Below are 19,206 nucleotides of genomic sequence, written 5' to 3'. Positions count from 1 at the left end.
ATGGCAGTTTGCACCACGGCTGCGTGTATGAAATGTCAGTAGAGGTGGAGACTAAGGGATTGGCTCCTGATGTTAAAGACTGCTCAATACTGTGCATCAGCGTCAACACTAACTGCCATGCAGATAAGACTGATATACATGTGAGCTTAACACGTTACAAAGTCCCTCTATAGCGGTCTCACGCATTTCCCTAATAGGTGTTTCGCCGTAGCGCAAAGCCAGACGATGGCTTTACGATGTTGTGCCCGCATCGTGCACCCACCCACATGTCCCAGTGTGTAAGAACAGTCAGCTGAATCCAGACTCGTACTCTTACTCTGAGACTCTGGGATCCGATCACTTCTCTGGCCCCTTTCCGCAGGAACGCACTGCAAAGTCCACATGACATCGGAATGTTCCAGTTAGTGCACTGAGCACAGGCCAGGCGTGACCTCACGTAGCCTGTGTGTAGGTTACCACAGCAGCTACGATCACCTGACTGTGCTGAAAATGTACCAGTATTGAGAATGTTGCAGGACTGCTCAGATGGTACATAAAACAAAGGAGGGAACAAAGAAAAAAAACAACAACAAAGTGGAACACATTGGCATCAAAATAAATCCTGTTGTGCGCTTTGAGTCAAAAGACAGAGAGGCAATCCTGAAGAGTCCAAACTATTTTATGGATTGCTGCTCTATTTTTAGTAAACATATGTTTGAAAAACAGCAGATCCATTCCAGATATGCCACAGAAACCAGACAGCAAAACAAACTGTAAGTACAATATGTTATGAATATTACAAATAGCATGCTATGAAGTGACACATTTAAAATGAACCAAAATGGCATGAAGCCAAAAGCCTTGGCCAATCACAGACCATGTTTCTGGTTTTGAATACTAATACAAACAGTAGATCTTCATTTAAAAAAATAGAATATAGCAATACCATAAGCAGCAATGTTTTAACTTAAGATTTAAAGCATGTTTAGTTTACTGGGTCTTTGTTTTGTTAATGTTGATTTACTTTGCAATATTTTACTTTTTTTTTTTTTTTTTACTTTTTAAAAATTAAAAATTAATTTACCATAATCATCAACTTTAGCACTATATTTTATCAGTTTGAAAGGCAAAGTAAAACATCAGTAACAAACAATAAAATTAAACTGCACACATCCACAGGACTGGATTAGTTTCCCCCACACCACATTTTAAACATTAACACCACAGTTAAGATTGTGTATTTATTGGATAATTCTCATGAACAATGCAGATGTGATGTCAAAATTTAATTATAGTTGAAGGATTTTTTTTACATACAGACACTAAGAAATCAGTACTTCTTATTTATGATGAAATTTTAAACATTTAAAACTTGATTCATGTCTTATACCCATTACTGATGATGACAGCAATTAAAAGTTCAAATAGTTTTCAAAATAATAAACATTTTGTTTTAAAAAATAAATGTTAAAATTAATTTAACAGAATCATTATATTAGATTACTCTTTTAGGAGGGCGGTGTAATTGCAATTGATTTCACTCCAAATAAAGAACAGATTCACTTATTTCAGAAGTTTAAATTCTTGAAGATTGTTTCAGAGAAAGTGCAAAAATTCATTAGGAACCAATTCTTTATCTCATTAAGTATCAGTCATGAGCAAATGTCACAGTAGACAAACGAATCTGCTTCATGCAGTCACATTTTGAGCAAAGTTTCCTCTGTATGTGTTTTTCTTATTGTTTATATACAGAGCATATATAATGACACTTCTTTTAAAGGTCTTTGGCCATATTTCAGGTTTGACACTAGTATTTCCAGTGGAAGTGGCATTTTATACCGTCTTGCTACAGACTTTCTTGTATGTATCAGATTTTGTAACCATGGATCTTACAACTTTGAAATTCTGAAAAATATCTATTAAAATTTTTTTTATTAAAGACAAAAAGCACTTCTGAATTCTATTCAGCATGTACTATATTGAAAACACTGTAAACATTCATGAATTTAGTTATTGTTTTTTCAGTAATTAGTTTTTTCTTAACGTATTCTCATTTCAAATGTGACTACAACACACTCCATTGACCTAATGTACTGTTTAACATCACTGTGTAACATCACTTCTTTTAATAACACACATTAAGGGTTTAGAACTGAAGACAGCAGTTCATTAAGTCTAGAAAATGGAAATTCCACTATTCAGACTTGCAATTGCTCAGGTCTATAGGGCCTTCATCACCATATTTTTGCATTTCGTGGCTTTCATGGCGATTATTCATAGAATATGTTTGTTTCATTGCTATTGTACCTATAGTTCTAGAAGCATTAGAAGTCATTTTTATGTTGTTAAAAAAAATTATACAAGTCTTCAAAAACTTAGAAACACATCTGTGTTTTGGGGGATAAAATGAAACTCGTCATATAGTAACAGACATAAACCTGATCACAAACCATTTTGTTATTGTTGTTTTTGACTTATCTTTAAGGCCTAAGATGCTAAGATGAAGACACTAGAAATCGAATAGAAACTAGAAGCCATTTCTGCCTGCCCTGCCAAATAATATTTTATTCTCCAATCCTTAAATTTAGTATTTTTGGGGAAATGCATATAAATTCCAGTGAATTGGATTTGTACACATTACAGTAGTGAGAATTCTGGGAGGAAAAGTGTTTACTTAGTCTTAATTTTCTCTATGGAAAATACAATCCTGTTTTTTTTTTTTAAAGGGAATATGACTCAAACATGTTCACCATAAGCTTTATGAGAATGACCCTTTTTTAACGACTTGGTGATGGACAAACACCTCAGCACGTTAGCTCACAGCTAAGCACTTGCAGCGTCGCCCAGAAGACCCATTAAGGAATCGGGAGGGCTGCCCGGGGGCCCCCAAGTCCATCACTCTGCTCCGCCCCAATCCTACACAAGGATAAACCATCCTCGGGGGCCAGCAGGGGACACGCGCCAAGGGGCCAGCACTCAAGCCAAGCGCACTACAGCGGCTGAAGAGGCCAACACTTCACCCCATTGTAGCCCTGCCAGAACTGACAGAGGCCCACTAAACACAGTTGTTCCTTATTACATGGAACCCTGAGGATTGCGTTAAGGACTCTGCGTTACAAGGCAGCACTGGCAGCATGGGGGAGCGCGATGAGTAATGAGGTCAGGCTGAGATCGGGGGCGCGCGGAGAGATCCCCGGGCCCAAAACCGTCCGCTAGCTGGGCCGCAGCAGCAAACGATTGTGTTTTACTGCTCGTTCTTTGCTAATACACAAGCTGCTCGCTGTTTTTGGTAAACCCGTCTCACGTTGCTATGGCATCCTTGCCAATTCAGCCCAACACTAATTGATATTTTTTCCACTGAACTGCGGCATGTGGAGTTTCTGTGTGCCCGCCCCGTGGACGTGCGAGCACGTGCTTGTGAGCGTGCACGTGCCTGTGTGTGCGCATGTGCGGGTAACCACTGGAGACACTGCATAAGGGGGGGAAAACAAGACATTGGCGCAGATGTGAGTGGGTCTGCACGCCATGTAATTGTTGCTCCCATATTGGCCTGTTTAGTGGTGATACTGCAGAGGGGTCAAACATGTAACTGTGCAATGTAAGTATGCAAGTATGTTAATTATAAAGCGACCTTGGGTTCTTTCCAAACTAGCTGTAATGATGATGGCAAGCTAGAACATGGACGTGATGCTGGATGTTGGGAAAGGTTGGGAAGACACGGTTTTGTACAGATGCACAACAATGGAAAATAGGAGTACAGTACACTAAAAGCACCTGAAATATTCTGCATAGTTTATCAACTGACATAACAGGACAGAAAAGAGTTTTTGGTTAGTTGTTCAATTTATATGTACTGTAAAACAGGAATCGGATAACGAGCAATTTCCCGTTTTCCATGTTCCATTTTGCAAACCAAAAATCGGATACCATGTCATTGTAGGTCATCCAGCTGTTGTTGGCCAAGACGTACAAGGACCCATTACAGCTTTGCCATTTTGAGAAATATCTGCTGATGTTCGAACTGTATTTTGGACCACTTCTCTCTTTATTTCGCCAACTTCTCATTTTTTGCAAGCACATCCCGTGCAGAACTGCAACCACCTTACAAACGTAGCGGCCAAGAGAAGCGGAGAACTGCGGGCCCGAATCCAACGAGTTCGCCATTCTACACGCTGAATTCCAAACATCGTTAAGAAATGAAACATTTCTACAACGGACACTGTAGAAAGTACTGGCACTCCAGAGGCCGAGGAAAGAGCCACGGTGTGACGGATAAGAAAACTGCTTCTAGCGGACCAGGCCCGGCAAGCAGTCCCATGAAGAGAGGGTATGGAGTCTGATGGGTCCCCACAGAGCAGCAGAGTGAGCAGGGCAGGCTTGGAGGAAGAGGAGGAAGAGGTGAAGCGGTGGCCTCAAAGCGCGTGGACGCCGAGTGACCTGCAAGTCTTCGGAGGTGAAGTTAGTCCCTACTGGACTTCAAAACAAGGAAGGTGGAAATGTACCAGAGAGTCTGTTCTCCTTCAGCGTTAGTACTCCATTAAAGTTCAATGTAAATACCGGGACTCTGCAAAACGGATGTTTCTAGAACAATGCCTCTTCCTCTAAAAAAAATAATTAACCCAAACAATTCTGTAAAATATTTTGTTTCGCTTTGTTTTGGGGGTTGTTTTACTGTAAAATGGCTACCAATTTAAGGTCTGTTTAAGATGCAGTACTCCATTTACAGAGATGCAACATTTTTTCATTGGAAAAATAAGAGAGAAAAAAAAAACATCACAATCTTGACAAACAAGATGAATAAGTCCTGTAGAACAATTTGCTACCAGTTATACAAAACAACAGGTACATATTCAGACACAGGAGGCTGCCCATGTCTCAGGGGATCCTAGATATACACACTCTGCTACACGCTACAGATGTACAGCTGTGACCGCCTCGTGAAGAGAGCAAAACATTTTAATCTCTTGCTTAGTTTTTTGTACAAATAACTGCACATTCTCAGGCTAGTCATGTGAACAACATGACTCAGCAAATCACAACATGTAGCTTGAGAGGCAGGTCTTACCGAACAAACAAGACCTTTCAAAAAAATTAAAAGCATGCCTAAATATGTTTACAACAAAATTGTTGTGCAATGGCATTTAAAAATGAAAAGAAAGTTATTCTTCAACATGTTTCAGCAAAGAAACATGCCAGCGTGAATCTTGTGAAAAAATGCTGGTAAATATGAAAAAATGCCGGTAAATAAATAAAACAACCCGAAGGACCACATCTGTGTGAATGTTCCCCAGTGGCTGTGGTCAGGGAATAATAATACGAACAAATGCTCACATAGACATTAAACACCGTTATCATCGGAGCTGAGCTACTATGGCATCTCTCACCATTTGTCAACCACTATTAGCAAGACACAAATTAGATATTGCTTGAAGACCATCCAATGCGAGAGGTTCAGTTTGTGCTTGCCGCTGGTTCTATCCTTATCTCCAGCTATTCATTTGGAAGGCTGGCTCCACCCCCAGCCTGTCCACAGCTCCTCCCCCTGCTCCGCCCTCTCCCCCCGTCATTCTAGAAACATTAATGCCAGCTTCGGCACACTGACATTTAGTCTTGACATTAGAGTTCTGCGTTGACTTTTTGTTGTACAGACCTGTAGAAGCAAGCAGACCTGCTCAGGGAAAGCGGAGAAGGTTTACGTATCAAAAACAGATATTTGTTACTTACAAAAACCACCTGTTACTTAAATTGCAAGTTTCTGCCTAAAAGTGAAAGACAGCATGTAGGCACAAAAGTACACACACACAGAAAACTATGTTTGAAGGTGTGTGAAAACTGAGACTCATTTGAAGCAGAAACATTACTGATGCACCTTTACACAACTTTTAATCTAACGGTCTCCTGGCAGCTTGCATTAACGAGGGTAATTACAATGCAATGACAGTAGTATAGAAGAGGCAGTCTCCTCTGTCTACACGAGGCCGCACAGGATAGAGTATCCCTATAAACCAGAGAATGAGAGAAATAGAAAGAAGAAATACAGAGAGAGAAAGTGAGAGAGAGAGAGAGAACGAGTTCAACTAGTTACCTCTTGACCACACAAAGAGGATTTCACAAGGCAGCAGCCCCAAAAGCCTTGTAACAGTATAGGTAGTAAAACGTTTAAGCGTTCAAGGTAGTGCTAAATCAACAGGATTTATTCAATCAGCCAAAGAAAACACCTTAAAACCACTATATAAACAGCGTTTACTTCACTATTCCTCAACAGAGAGGAACGTGAAAGATCCTCCACATTATATGGAGACCAACTAAAAATCCATTAAAACGGAGTGACGTTGTCATTAGGGCACTGCTGTGATAAGGACGGCTAGAGTTACACGCAGGGGCCCGATAGTGCACCTACTACACTTCAGAAGGCAAAGGGATTCACCACTGTTCCAAACCTGCACTCATTCTTTGTTATGAGGAAATGCCAGTGAGTAATTTGGCATTGAATGGCATCCGCAATGAGTCCGCAATGAGGAAGCTTGCTATAAAAAAAAAAAAAACATATTTTTTATTACATCAGATTCAAGATTCACCGGAGTCAAATGTTTGATTCTGATCCACTTCCGACCGCAGGATGTTGTGTTGATGTTGGGGGGGGGGGGGGGGGGGGGGGGTGTTTGTGTGTTCCTGGACTGTGGCTCAGGAGGTCATGCCACTGCTGTAACCTGTTCCACGTGAGCGCTTCTCTGCTGCAGAACATGGACTAATGATTGCTATCCAACGCCGTATTTCCGCAACGCTCCAGGTTCCGATGTCAGTGCTGGCACCGGGCGCCGCACGTTCTCCGCTCCGCCGGACTAAAAAAAGAAAAGTTAACTTGAAATTCTACACGGCGGTTTCGTGCAGAAGGGCACGCTCGCTGCCACGCCGGGGCGAAACGGACGTGCTCGCACAGGTGATGGGCGCTGGCGTTTCGGGGGGGAGCGGGACGTGGGACGCACCGCCAGTCCGGCTCGGGGGTCGGGGTGGGTTAAGGGGGCCGGGGGCATCGTGACGGATCGCCTACAAACCGGCCGCCTTCACGAAAGACTGCGTGAGGGCGGACGCAGCAGGCGACCAGCCCCACGATGGTTTTTGCCAACGGGGGGTGGGTGGTTGGAGTGGATGTGTGTGTCTTTGCGGGCCGTAGCCTGGCCTGGCCAACGTGGAGGAGCAGCTGTCTGATTATGTGGGAGGTGACAGTGTTTGCTTATGTGTGTATGTGTGGAGGAGAGAAAGTGTTTGTGTTGTGGTTTGGCTGCCCAGCTGTTAGTTCCGAATGCCATTACCTCACTAGATTTCTTCTCCGCCTCTCTCTCTCCGTCAGTCTCTCTCTCTCTTTCCATCTGTCCTCCTCTCGCTCTCTTTCCCTATCTCCTTCTCTCTCTCCTCCCTACACACACACACGTACACACCATTGCTTTCAACCCTACACAAACACACACACTCACACAAAAACACATCTTTCTAAGTCACACACACTCTCTCTCTCACTCTTGTACCTCTGTGGAGGCCATCACGCGTGCCATCTCGGAAGACGGGGGGGGGGGGGGGGGGGGGGGGGGGGACAACCAGACACACAGCTCAGAGCCCATGCTGCCCGCAGAGACAATGAGAACCAGAAAAGGGAGGGAGGGAGAGAGGGAGGGAGAGGGAGAGAGAGAATGGAGAGATGAAGTGAGATGGCATTTGACCCCCCCACTTCTGAGGCATCCAGCGCACCTGCTGGCGGTGTTGTCCGAAAACAACCTTCTCCGCTACAATGACAGCATTTAATTACACCAAACATGGCATGCGATACCACAGGCAAAATTACGCGCTTAAAAAGGCCGGGATCCGATGTCCTCCCCTGAAAGGACGTGCCATTCACCAAAACACGCGCTGCGCTCACCTAACGGTGCACTATCTGCGCTCGGCAACAATGCCTACAGCTCCTGCGTGACTCTGCGTGAACCACGGCAGCATGTGTATGGTGAACTATAGGGCAGGAGGCACAACGCGCTAGATAACGTAGTAGAGAAGTGCGTTTAGCATTTATATAAAGAGGCTAGACTTGGCACCTGAGTCACTCCCACTCGATCAAGCCAGTAACCACTGAAACGGCAAAGCCAAGGCCAATCCATGCCAGTGCAAATATTAACCTTCAATACGACCGTTTGGAAACTGCACCGGCTTAGGGGCGGAAAAGGATGTTCGGGGTTTTTTTTGCGAATATTTGTCATATTGAGTGCAAGAGTATCATCTCTGTTCCTGTCGCAACAGTCAGCAATTAACTGAAAGACAGAAAATTATTTCGTGGATTGAGGGTAAGGTTTTATTGTTTAGCTTTGTTTTTTTATTGTTTTTGGGTGGGTGTTGTTCATTTTTTGGGGGGGGGGGGGGGGTGAGCCTCCAGCCGAACGAGTGGGAACACAGTAATAAAACAAATTGGCAGGAATATAAAGAGGAACTTGACAGACATCTGTCTTTAACAGGCTTGAGGGCAGGAGGAAGCCTGGTATTCCCTTCTCAGCATGGCTGGCACTGAGAACTGGCATGTGTGGTTGGTGTCAGAGGCTTGGAAGCCTACAGTGAGAGAGACGTTTTTCAGCAACTGTGTAAAGGTCGACCCTCTCTCCCCTTCTCGCTAACCCCGCAACAACGCGAGCGAGGTTAAACCGATAAAGCCATGCGGGTCGGCCTGGGCCACGACCCAACGGCAGAGGAGGGGCGTTAAAGTGGTCCTCCAAATCCCCCCGGTGAAGCAGCCAACCAGCCACAGTCCAACAGCCTGACGTCCGCTCCAGGTAACCTTTGTTGCCCCAAAGGGCTTCAGTGAACTTTGTGCTGGAACGGAGAAGCACAGCAGAAATGCCCTAATCCTGGTGTGGAAGAGGTCGTAGCTCTAATGCCAACGCCAGCCCAAACCCCAACCCCATTTGGCCAGAGCTAAGCTGTGAGAAGGTCAGGTGGGCCCTGAAAACTGGGTTGAGCAACGCTGCCCTGAAACTTGTGCCTGCTCCTCTGAGCTGGAATCTGCAGTGCTGTTGTTTTTTTTTTTTTTGTAGAAACAGTAAATTGTTTCTTCAAAAAAAAATCGTGGACAGCCCAATGGCTCAAATTCAAACACGTGTGGTGCTCAATACAGACTCTCCCACTCTTCCCTCGTGCAGAGCGTGGTCCTCTCACTGCACTGACGCAGACCTTCAGTGGGCGGGGCGCTAAGGGAAGAGGCGGATCGGTACCATCTGCAATGTTTGGCTGCCTCGGTACCCAGCAGTGGCTCTGGGCAGAGCTGAGAGACGGCGGGGCCCTGCCCAGACGTCTGGTTTGTGGCACACCGCCAAGAACACCGGCGAGATGAGAACACCGCAGGATACAGCAGGGAAAGAGAAGCGCGGACCGACGGAGACGGAGGAGGAGAGAGGAGACCGCAGGTTAATGAGCGATAGGGAATTGTGCGTCATTTTAATAACAGGAGAGACGTGAAGTCTCGAGAAATAGACAGAATGACAGAGGACTGTAGGAATGCGCACCGAGGCGGGAGGGGTCGTGGAGAGGTGGAGGACTGAGCGAGAGAAAGAGAAAAGGATGGAAAAAAAGGGATTGGAGAAGAGGAAGAAAGAAGAGGGAGCGAAGCCTGTACTGGTCTGGATGAGGAAAGGAACGTGATGGAGGAGATGGAAAGAAAGAAAGAAAGAAAGAAAGAAAGAAAGGAAAAGGAGAAGAAGGGAGGAAGGAAGGAAGGAAGGAAGGATAGGAAGGGAAGGGCAAGGAGAGAAATGAGCAGAGATGGCAACAAAAGGGGAATGAGAGCAAAAAAAAGACGAGGAGAGAGAGAGAGAGGAGGAGAAGGAGAAGAGAGGAGAGAGGAGAGAAGGCCCAACATGCTCAATCCTGTCTCCCAGTAGGAACAACCCCTCCTTGCTCTAAATCTACAGTTGATTTCATCAGAGTCAGCAGCTCCTCAGCAAAAAAAAAAGGGATGGTGCTGGTAATGTGTGTGCGTGTGTGTGTGTGTGTGCGTGTGTGTGTGGGTGGTGGCGCTGTGGCATAAGGCTGCAAACACCCGCAGCACAGACTGAAAAGGGAGGGGTGTGTTTGGAGGCTTGTCGCCTACTAGCCAATCAGAGACGGCTGATCAGAGTCAGCCAATCAGAGACGGCTGGCTCAGCTTACACTTCCAACCCAGGCCACTCACTCTCCTGCAACCCTGGCACTGGGCCCCAGAGAACACAGGGCCCAAGAAAGAAAGAGTCAGAGGAAAAGAAATTAAAGCAGAGAGAGAGAGAAGAGAGAGAGAAAGAGAGAGAGAGAGAGAGAGAGAGAGAGAGAGAGGGTAAAGAGAGAGAGGCATTCACTTTCTCTCGTCCTGAGGATGGGCTTTAACATGGGAAGCACATCAGAACACCTGCAGAAATGAGGACACACGCTGCAGGAAGCAAATCCCTCCCATGTGGATGCAGTTTTCAGGCCAAAATCTCCTACTCCACTAAACTACACAGCGCAGCTAAACAAGTCTTACAGGGCACTAGAGAGCCCAGCCTGTCAGCAGATCCATAACCGGGATCACATTTTTAGTGAGGTTCATACTGCAGAAACATGACTAACTTCACTGCCGGATATGTGCTCACCTGATACTACACATTCCACCCACCTTTACAGGCTGCACTGTTCCTTTGCATTGACCAAAAAATGTAGGACTACTTGGGAAAAAAAAAGTCTGAAATTGTGCATGTTCTACTCATCATAAACAGTTTTAACATAACTCGGTTTTAACTGTTACCTTTATTTACAAAAACAGCTTTTGCTCAAGTCAGACTGCTTGATTTTATTTCCTTTTATAATGTATTAATTAAATGTATTATTTTTGCAATTAAATTTATCCATCAAAGTAAAATGAACAAATACAATGAAAGCCTCTCTTTTTAAAAAAGCCTTAAAGAAACCCTAATTTTTTTTATGTGTCTGCTCATTAATAAGAGTATTAATACAAATAATAAATGAATGCTTCGAGGATGCTAGCTGGCATTTCATGAAATGTAGCATATGAAGAGGCTTTATGAGGGGAAAATGTTGTAAATCATTAGGCTGGTTCTTTTGGGCAGTTTTACAGATAAATTCATTCACAAATTCAGATGCTCTGAGGTCAGATGTAATCCAGGTACGTTTTATACATTCAACCCTCACTATAATCATTACTGAATGTCACCGTTTCCAAATTCTATTTCATAATTAAAAATGCTAACAAAAGAACTTCTAAAATTACAGAAATGAGTAAATAGAACTAAAGCATATAAATACATAAGCAAGGCTGCATTACTTTTGGAGTAGTTTTGTTATAGCAAAAAAAAAAATAGATTAAAAAAGATATAGATTAAAAGCAGGGTTTGTGTTTTAAAATGCTGAGCAGTACTGAATCCTGTCAAATAAATAAGAAAAACACATGCAGACACACACACACACACACACACACACACACACACACAAACACAAACACAAACACACAACAAGCAGAAAATGCAAATATCACACACACACACAAACAAAACAAAACAGTAAATGCAAATGAAGGACAGTGCAACTGTCCGTGAAATGATGTCACCTGGTCACGTTCTGGCCCAAGCCCACACACACGGCACAGTGCTGCAAAACCCAAGATGGGCCGACCCGCAGCAGTGCTGGGCGCTGAGCGGGTCGGTGGCCGTTCACGGGGCTGGAGAGCGGGCCTCCCTCCCCAGCGTTTGATTCACGGGAAAAAAATGTTGCGGTCGCCTTCCTCCCAACAATTAAGTCGAGCGCGTCATACATGTGTTGTTAAATCAGTCAACATCAGCTTGTTCAAATGGCTTTCACTAACAAGGAAAACGGGATATTTTTGCAAGCTTTATATATAAAAAAATGTTCATAACAGGCTGCCTTCATAACAGGTAGAAGCAGCCTTCATACAGGTAATACAGGTGCATATCCACCCATGAAACTGCTGATACAAATGAAGGAAGAAAAATAAAGGAAGAAAATAAATATTAAAATAAAACCAATGACATTTACATTGGTAAATTTTGTGCAAGCAAACTGTAGATAGAGGTACATACCTGTTGTTAATGTAAACAATGTCTGAGCAAGTTAACTTGATTAAATAAAAACCACTCAGACATAAATTCAATTAACTACTACAACTACTCAGAACACCATTAAGCATAATTCACAAATAAACTTTATTTTCTAATAAAATTTTTTATAAACTAATAAGCTCCATGCATCTTCTTTGTCAAATGTCATTTACAAAAGAAAATTTTTATTATTTATTAAAACCAGAGAACTGTGTAAAAACAAGTCACTAGAGTTCCGTCATACTGATAATTTAATATGACATTTTGTAATAATCACTAGTAGTATTGTTTAGCTTCTGCTGGTAATGGCTAGACACGTTTGCGGTGTGCAAGGGCTAATTTCTCTAACATTAAACCTTTTGAAAACAGGGCACAAAGTTTATTAAATCAACTGAAATACTTCATTTTCGTGGTTGGTGAGAATGTCTTCAAATCAAGTCAGAAAACATCCATCGATGAGAGAATTTAAACTCCGAGGAAAATAGTACGCAATTATGTCAATTATGCTTCTTCAGATGGTGCATATTCTGTTGCCCCTGGCAACCATCACCGATTAGGGTCCTGAGCTCTAAACTCATCCTGAAAGCTGGCTCCCTTCCCCACCGCCACAAAACCTCTGCGTGCCACAACCCGCAAAAGGATCGCCGCCATGTGGAAGCCATCAGGCTCTTTTCATAAAGTCACCTATTACTCAGCACGTCTGGAGGTCTATGGTCATAAAACTGTTTTAAAGGAATTACAAAACCAAAGAACACAAAAACGGCACCCCAGGCAGCAGCGGAACCCCCGCCAGGCCAGCGGAGGCTCACCAGGAGCTCAGCTTGACGTACTCGCTCGGTTATTAGTTAAGAGAAAGAAGAAAACACTTGGGCTACATGTCTCTTTTCCTCTTTTAAGCTTGCCACATCAGCTCATGCGTTGCGTCCCTGGGGAATACGAGGGGGTGGGGTTGGGGGGGGTCCACGTGGGCCACTCACACAGCAGAAAGAGCACACACGAAGATCTTTCTCATGCCGAATGAAATCGCTCCCAGGCCAAACGCAATCAAATGTCTGCGTCTACACGGCAGCTAGTAAACACACCAGCAGGTCGTGTTATGTCTGGAGAAAGCAAAATGCACTCATTGATGGTTCATTTGCTAGACGTAGAAGTATTAAAAGAGCCAAACTAACATGTAGGCTACTTAAAGACTCATACCAGAACACTTTATCTGTGGTCATATTACATGACAAAACCGCAGTGTTAATTTAATAACTACAACATACACTACGGTTCTATGTACAACACAAATGGTGCCCAGGTGACTAATTTAAGTATATGTATAAGTATAATTTAAGTATATGTTTGGGGCTTTTTGAAACCTATTTACCACTGTAGGGAAATGTGTATTACCACAAACAAATAAAATTTTAATTTACAAATAAAATAAATAATAATTAAAGCACATTAAAAAAAACTATTTAATAGTATAAAATTTAATATTATTTTACATATTATTTTTAGAAATCAATTCTCTAAGCTTGACAGAAAATTTACAGGTAAATGCACCTTCACTTTACCACAAACTTCTGGGTTTTTTTGTCCTGTTAATTATTCCACTGACATCCATGTGGCAAATTTTCTAGAATCATTTCCCACATATTCAGAAGACATCCCATATATGAGTAAACACTAACAGACGAATAATGCAAGTTGAAGAATGCTATCAAAATAGCTAGCATTAGCCAACTTGATGGACTATGTTCCCTGTAGGTTGTAAAACAAGACAAGATACATTTTTATCTGAATGCCAAGACACAAAACTATACATTTGTTTCAATCATTTCAATAACATAATAGTAAAGCGATTTTGTTGGCTTCATTGAGAATGAACAAAAACAACTTCTCACTAGTTCTTGAAGCATTTTCATAGGTAACTACAGAATAAGCATCGTGTCTTGGTGGAGACACTGAGGACAGGAGGCGTAATTTCTTGAAACATATTTAGGACATGGTGAAAAAATAAAGAAACAAATAAATATTTGTAATGTATATATTTCCATGTAAAACCAAAAGAACATTTTAGGGCTGGGTGCCAAGAAGTGAATGGCAGATGGGCAGTTGACAAAGGAAATAAAAAATGATTCTGAACAAACTGAATTCTCTTAAAGAGTACTGAACAATCAGCATCACTGGACACCCAGTACTCTTAATGAGTACTGAACAATCAGCATCACTGGACACCCAGTACTCTTAATGAGTACTGAACAATCAGCATCACTGGACACCCAGTACTCTTAATGAGTACTGAACAATCAGCATCACTGGACACCCAGTACTCTTAATGAGTACTGAACACTCAGTATAATTTCTTTGCTGTCTTGTGTTTGACTGCAGGGATCTCCAAGGGTTCCATCCTTAACTCATTTGATGTTCCTGAATGTCCTATCAGGGCTCTTTGACTTCCAGAATCCATGGCAAACATTGCACATGTTGTGAAGGTTTTATGATCAATGTAACGTAGGTTGAAACCATATGCAGCTAAATGTAAAAATGTAAGTGCGTACCTACATCATTTCAGCACCCCGAGATGAAGTTACTTTAGAATAATTTCATTGCTAAGTTAGTTTAAAAAAATTTCATTGATGTGGCTTTTTAAAAGTATGTTGAACCCTTCTCGGATGTTTGATGCAACACATTGGACTTCTGTGACATGCTTAAAGGTTGGGGTGTGATGTTTTGAGGTTTTGAAGAACAACTGAGTAAACACCCAAGGTGGCAGTTTGTAAATTTCACACATCTTGTACCCAGCCATATTTTCAGAAGATGTAGGATGTAAGCTACAGTTTGTATGTGTCTTAATGAATATGTTTCTGACTTTTATTTTAAAATCACTGGCCAGCAATGTTCTTTTGCCAAATCGGACCTAATGACTTCAACATAAGCACTGTAAATGCACTGCATGTTGTTGTAATTACCCATTAATGCCATTCTTGGCCTGTGCACCTTTACAAATGTTTGAACTTTAACACATTTCGTGATAATCTGTTAATGAGCCCGATTTTTAAAGTCATGTTGCAACATGTTTCTGGTATTATAATATAATAGAGGTCTGTTTTTATATACAAAGGTTTATTTGTTTAACTGGTAAAAGATTACCAGTACATTTTCTATATTGTACTTTTTTGTTTTTACAGTATAAATAATTTGTACAGATAAATGTGTTCTGTAAATTAAATAAGGAACTTGTCCTGCAGCCTACATACTTGGACATTAACAAATATACTGTTCTTCAACTGAAAATGCAGTTTAATGATTAAAGTAATTGACCCTTAATTTTACAGAAAACAATAAACCGACATTTATTTAAGAGACTAGATGTCTTTACCCATGTATGCAAACATATCGTATATATCACATAAGATATATATAATTATTGTAAATAACTTCAGTATAAATTCAAAAATTCAATTCAAGTCTTTTTTCTCTTTTTAAATTTTTGATTTGGTTCTACAGTTTCAGAAGTAGACCCAAATCAAATTTCCACAGGCTAGTGCATTTACACACCATCTAGCATGTGGTCGTCATTTATTGATTATCTGCAGATCAAATCACAACAAGAAGGTGCTACTAGATATGATGGATTTCTGTATACACTTCCAGGAAAAAACACACACACACACACACACACACACACACACACACACACACACACACACACACACACACACACACACACACACACACATATATATATGGGGTGCAGATTTGACTGGCTGTTTAGATTTCTCCAGCACGGATGGTGCAGTCACAGGCGCTGGTTCTCCACCAGTGCCAGGCCTGGCATGGCAGGACACAGAGTCACATGGGCCAGCACTGTGCTGAGTGTTGTTTACTTCTGCACAAATCAAAAACTATTTTAATGGCTCTGTTGGCTCAAAAGAGAGCACCAACACAAGCTTGGCCACGCCATCACTGGCAGGTTACACACACGAAACAGAACCATTCTTTACCACACAGAAGAGACAACAACATTAATGTAGGTGTGCGTTTCCTTTGCACAACAGCGTGTTTTCACAATATAAGATGAAGCAGTTGAAACCTACTACATGAACACCTGCCTGTGTTTGGCAGGGGAGTAAACAACTGCTTATAAAGTAGTTACATCACAGGGAGCATAGGTTACAGTGGACTGCTAAACAAACAAATATTCAGTGTGCCAATTGGGACAAAGTTTCCTTGGCGTCTTCCACACAGTTCTACACACGAGCACAGTGCTCATATTTCTGTAGTATAGGTTTCAGTAGTATTTAAAGAAGCAAAAACGATAACCCCCCCCCCCCCCCCCCCCCCCCCCGCCCCCCTTTGAGAAAGTATGCTGCTCCACTATAAACACACACAAAATTACCACAAAGTGAATTACGTCCACCTGCCAGAGAGCTATCAGTACACAGGGAAAGTCAAAATATACACTCAGCCAAAGCACTATAGAAGGAAAAAATATGCCTACCGGGAAATTATTTAATAACAGTTTAAAGTAAAGGAAAATAAGGAAAAAGCAAAGTGTATTATTAATGTTTACAGCATAATTATATGTCAGCGATGGTAGTGTTAACATCCCAAAAGCACGTTACATAGACCTCCACCAAATTGAAAGATTTATCTGAAAACCAAGTATTTTATTACATAACAACTTAAATGTCGTGACTCAGAAACATAACGTACGAACAATGTTTTTAAACAATTCACCCTAGAGCAACAATTATGACAACTTTATACCACTAAATAACAATATTTATGTCCAACTTCAAACAGGACCAAACTAAGTTTGATTCTCACGTCTACCAATTCAGCAGTACTGGACACGCATAATTTATAATGTCTTCAGCTGTGTGCTGATGTGAACGAAAAACTTTCAGTGTTACTGGAGTGTCACGGACGACATAGATGAGGCCAAGACACACAGAGAGACAGAGAGACAGAGAAACATAGAAAGATACAGAGAGAGATACAGAGAAAGACAGAAAGATACAGAAAGACACAGAAAGATACAGAGACAGAACAGAAATACACAGAGAAAGACACAGAGAGACACAGAGAGAGATACAGAGACAGAACAGAAATACACAGAGAAAGACACAGAGAGACACACAAGGAGACACAGAAAGTCACAGTGAGACCCAGAAAGACACAGAGAGTCACGGGAAGACACAGAGAGACCCAGAAAGACACAGAGAGTCACAGTTAGACACAGCGACAGACCCAGAGCCGCAGCACTGCGCTCCCTACCTGATGCAGCATCACCGTGTAACTGTCTCGCTTACTGGAGTCGCTGTTGTTGAATTTGCCGCGCCAGGTTGCCAAATATATCCAATGGCGAACTCTGGAAAGTTTTCCAAATCTGTTTTGGAAACACAGAAACCCCCATTAGCCAGCTGGCCTCAACGGAAAAACCGAGAGGTGTCGTCCCGGGTCAGCCGCACGTCCAGGACCGACCAGGACCGACCAGGACCGTCCGGGCGAGTCCGGCGGGCCGACCGAGCGCTTAGCTTGACTAGCAGACGTCGGATGTGGTCGTCACAACCTCCCCAAACACGAACAGCCTAGCTAGCCGAGACATCACGTCCCTTCGCGACTGGCACTTTCGCTTCGTGCGTGCGACGAACGGAGACGGGGTAAAACTCAACAGCGCTCCCGTGACCGGGGGGAGCCGCCAGCGGGCTGCAGCGCGTCCGCCTGTCACGCCGTTTGTGTGTCATGTCAATATTAGCAGACTTAGCAGCCCGGAGCAGCGCGCGACGCTCCACGCTGGACACGCGCACCACTTTTCTCCGCTTTATAAAATAAAAGCCGACGGGGGGCGAAATTATACTTTACCTACGCAGTTCGAGGTCGCGTCGTGTACCATGCAAAACAGGCCTCGCTTCAAAACCCACGTTAGTCCACACGAAATGGGTATATGTTTTTTTTTGTTGCTTTTTTTTCTTGTACTAGTCGACCACCAAATAGGTGGACATCGACTCTGTTTTGTCCCGCCCTATAGCTTAGCGGAGCTGCATATCTATAGACATATTAACACCGTCGACCAATCCCCACTAACCTGTGGGAATACGCGCGGCGCTGATTGGACAAAAGCGTGACAGCTCGACTCCGCTTGGTCGAATGGAAGACCTGTGACTACAGCGCGGCCAACGCCCCCTTCCATATAGGGGTGTGTCCTGACGTCAGCGCTAACCAGCGAAGAGGTAAACAATCCCGTCCTTATGAAGTTGATATTTTTATATTTAAGAGTTAAAACAGCCAAAAGGAACACTGTTACTGTATAACAGCACTTAAACATACAAATGCGCTGATATGGACAAAACAATAATGTTAATAATAATAATAATAATAATAATAATAATATAATAATAATAATAATAATAATAATAATAATAATAATAATAATAATAATGTTTTTATATTTATAGTTTATTTGTCCTTCTATTTTGTGCAAGGGATTCCAGTGCATATGTATAGCATGCAGAGCTCTTGAATCTGAAAGTTTACCACTAGAAGGATGGAACCAATTAAGGTGTCAGTCAACAATTGTAATAGGCTACTGTCCCACCATGTTAAATTTGGGTCTCCATTTAAATCTCTTTGAAAAAACAGTCTGGAATTTGTGACTTATGTGGGCCAGACGTATGTGTGCAGATGAGTGCGCATGCTTTCAGTAAGGGTTTCAACCTTTCGGTCAGGAATAGACACAGGTTTGCAGTAGAAGGGGCCAGTTAAAAACTTTCAACTTGAAGTTTATTTGTTTTTTTATGTAGCTACACACCCAATGTTCTTCACAAAGTTGCAGTGAAGTCATTGTGGTTAACATTCTCGCGTCTCTTCACACAACACTGTATCTGGATGAACAATGAGACCCCCGGTGGATTAGCATCCTGTGTCCAGGCTGTGTTCCTGGTGCCTCTGAGGAGATTCTCAATACTCACATAGCTAAAAAATGTATGCTATTCACAAAAAGTATACGGTGTGTGTGTGTGTGTGTGTGTGCATAGTTCTGTCTGCTAGGTTCCTGAATATGCGGATATTCTCCATGTGTGGGAGGTTCATATATTTCCGTCTTCTGTGATGTGTTGTT

The 19,206-nt window shown here is 42.5% G+C and overlaps 1 protein-coding gene across 1 annotated transcript in view; it reads right to left on the bottom strand.

Moving 5' to 3' along the window:
• The window catches only part of vdra (vitamin D receptor a), a 46,864-nt gene extending 28,779 nt beyond the window's left edge, over positions 1-18,085 (bottom strand). The window contains 2 exon segments of the mRNA XM_076983752.1: positions 17,364-17,475; positions 17,956-18,085. The gene's annotated coding sequence lies outside the window, so the exon portion shown is untranslated.
• Positions 18,086-19,206: the final 1,121 nt, after the last annotated feature.

This window comes from Brachyhypopomus gauderio, chromosome 21 (genome assembly GCF_052324685.1).
Source record: "Brachyhypopomus gauderio isolate BG-103 chromosome 21, BGAUD_0.2, whole genome shotgun sequence".
NCBI classification, from domain to species: Eukaryota; Metazoa; Chordata; class Actinopteri; order Gymnotiformes; family Hypopomidae; genus Brachyhypopomus; species Brachyhypopomus gauderio.
The sequence above is the reverse complement of the archived record's forward strand: the minus strand, read 5'-3'. Positions and strand labels throughout refer to the sequence as shown.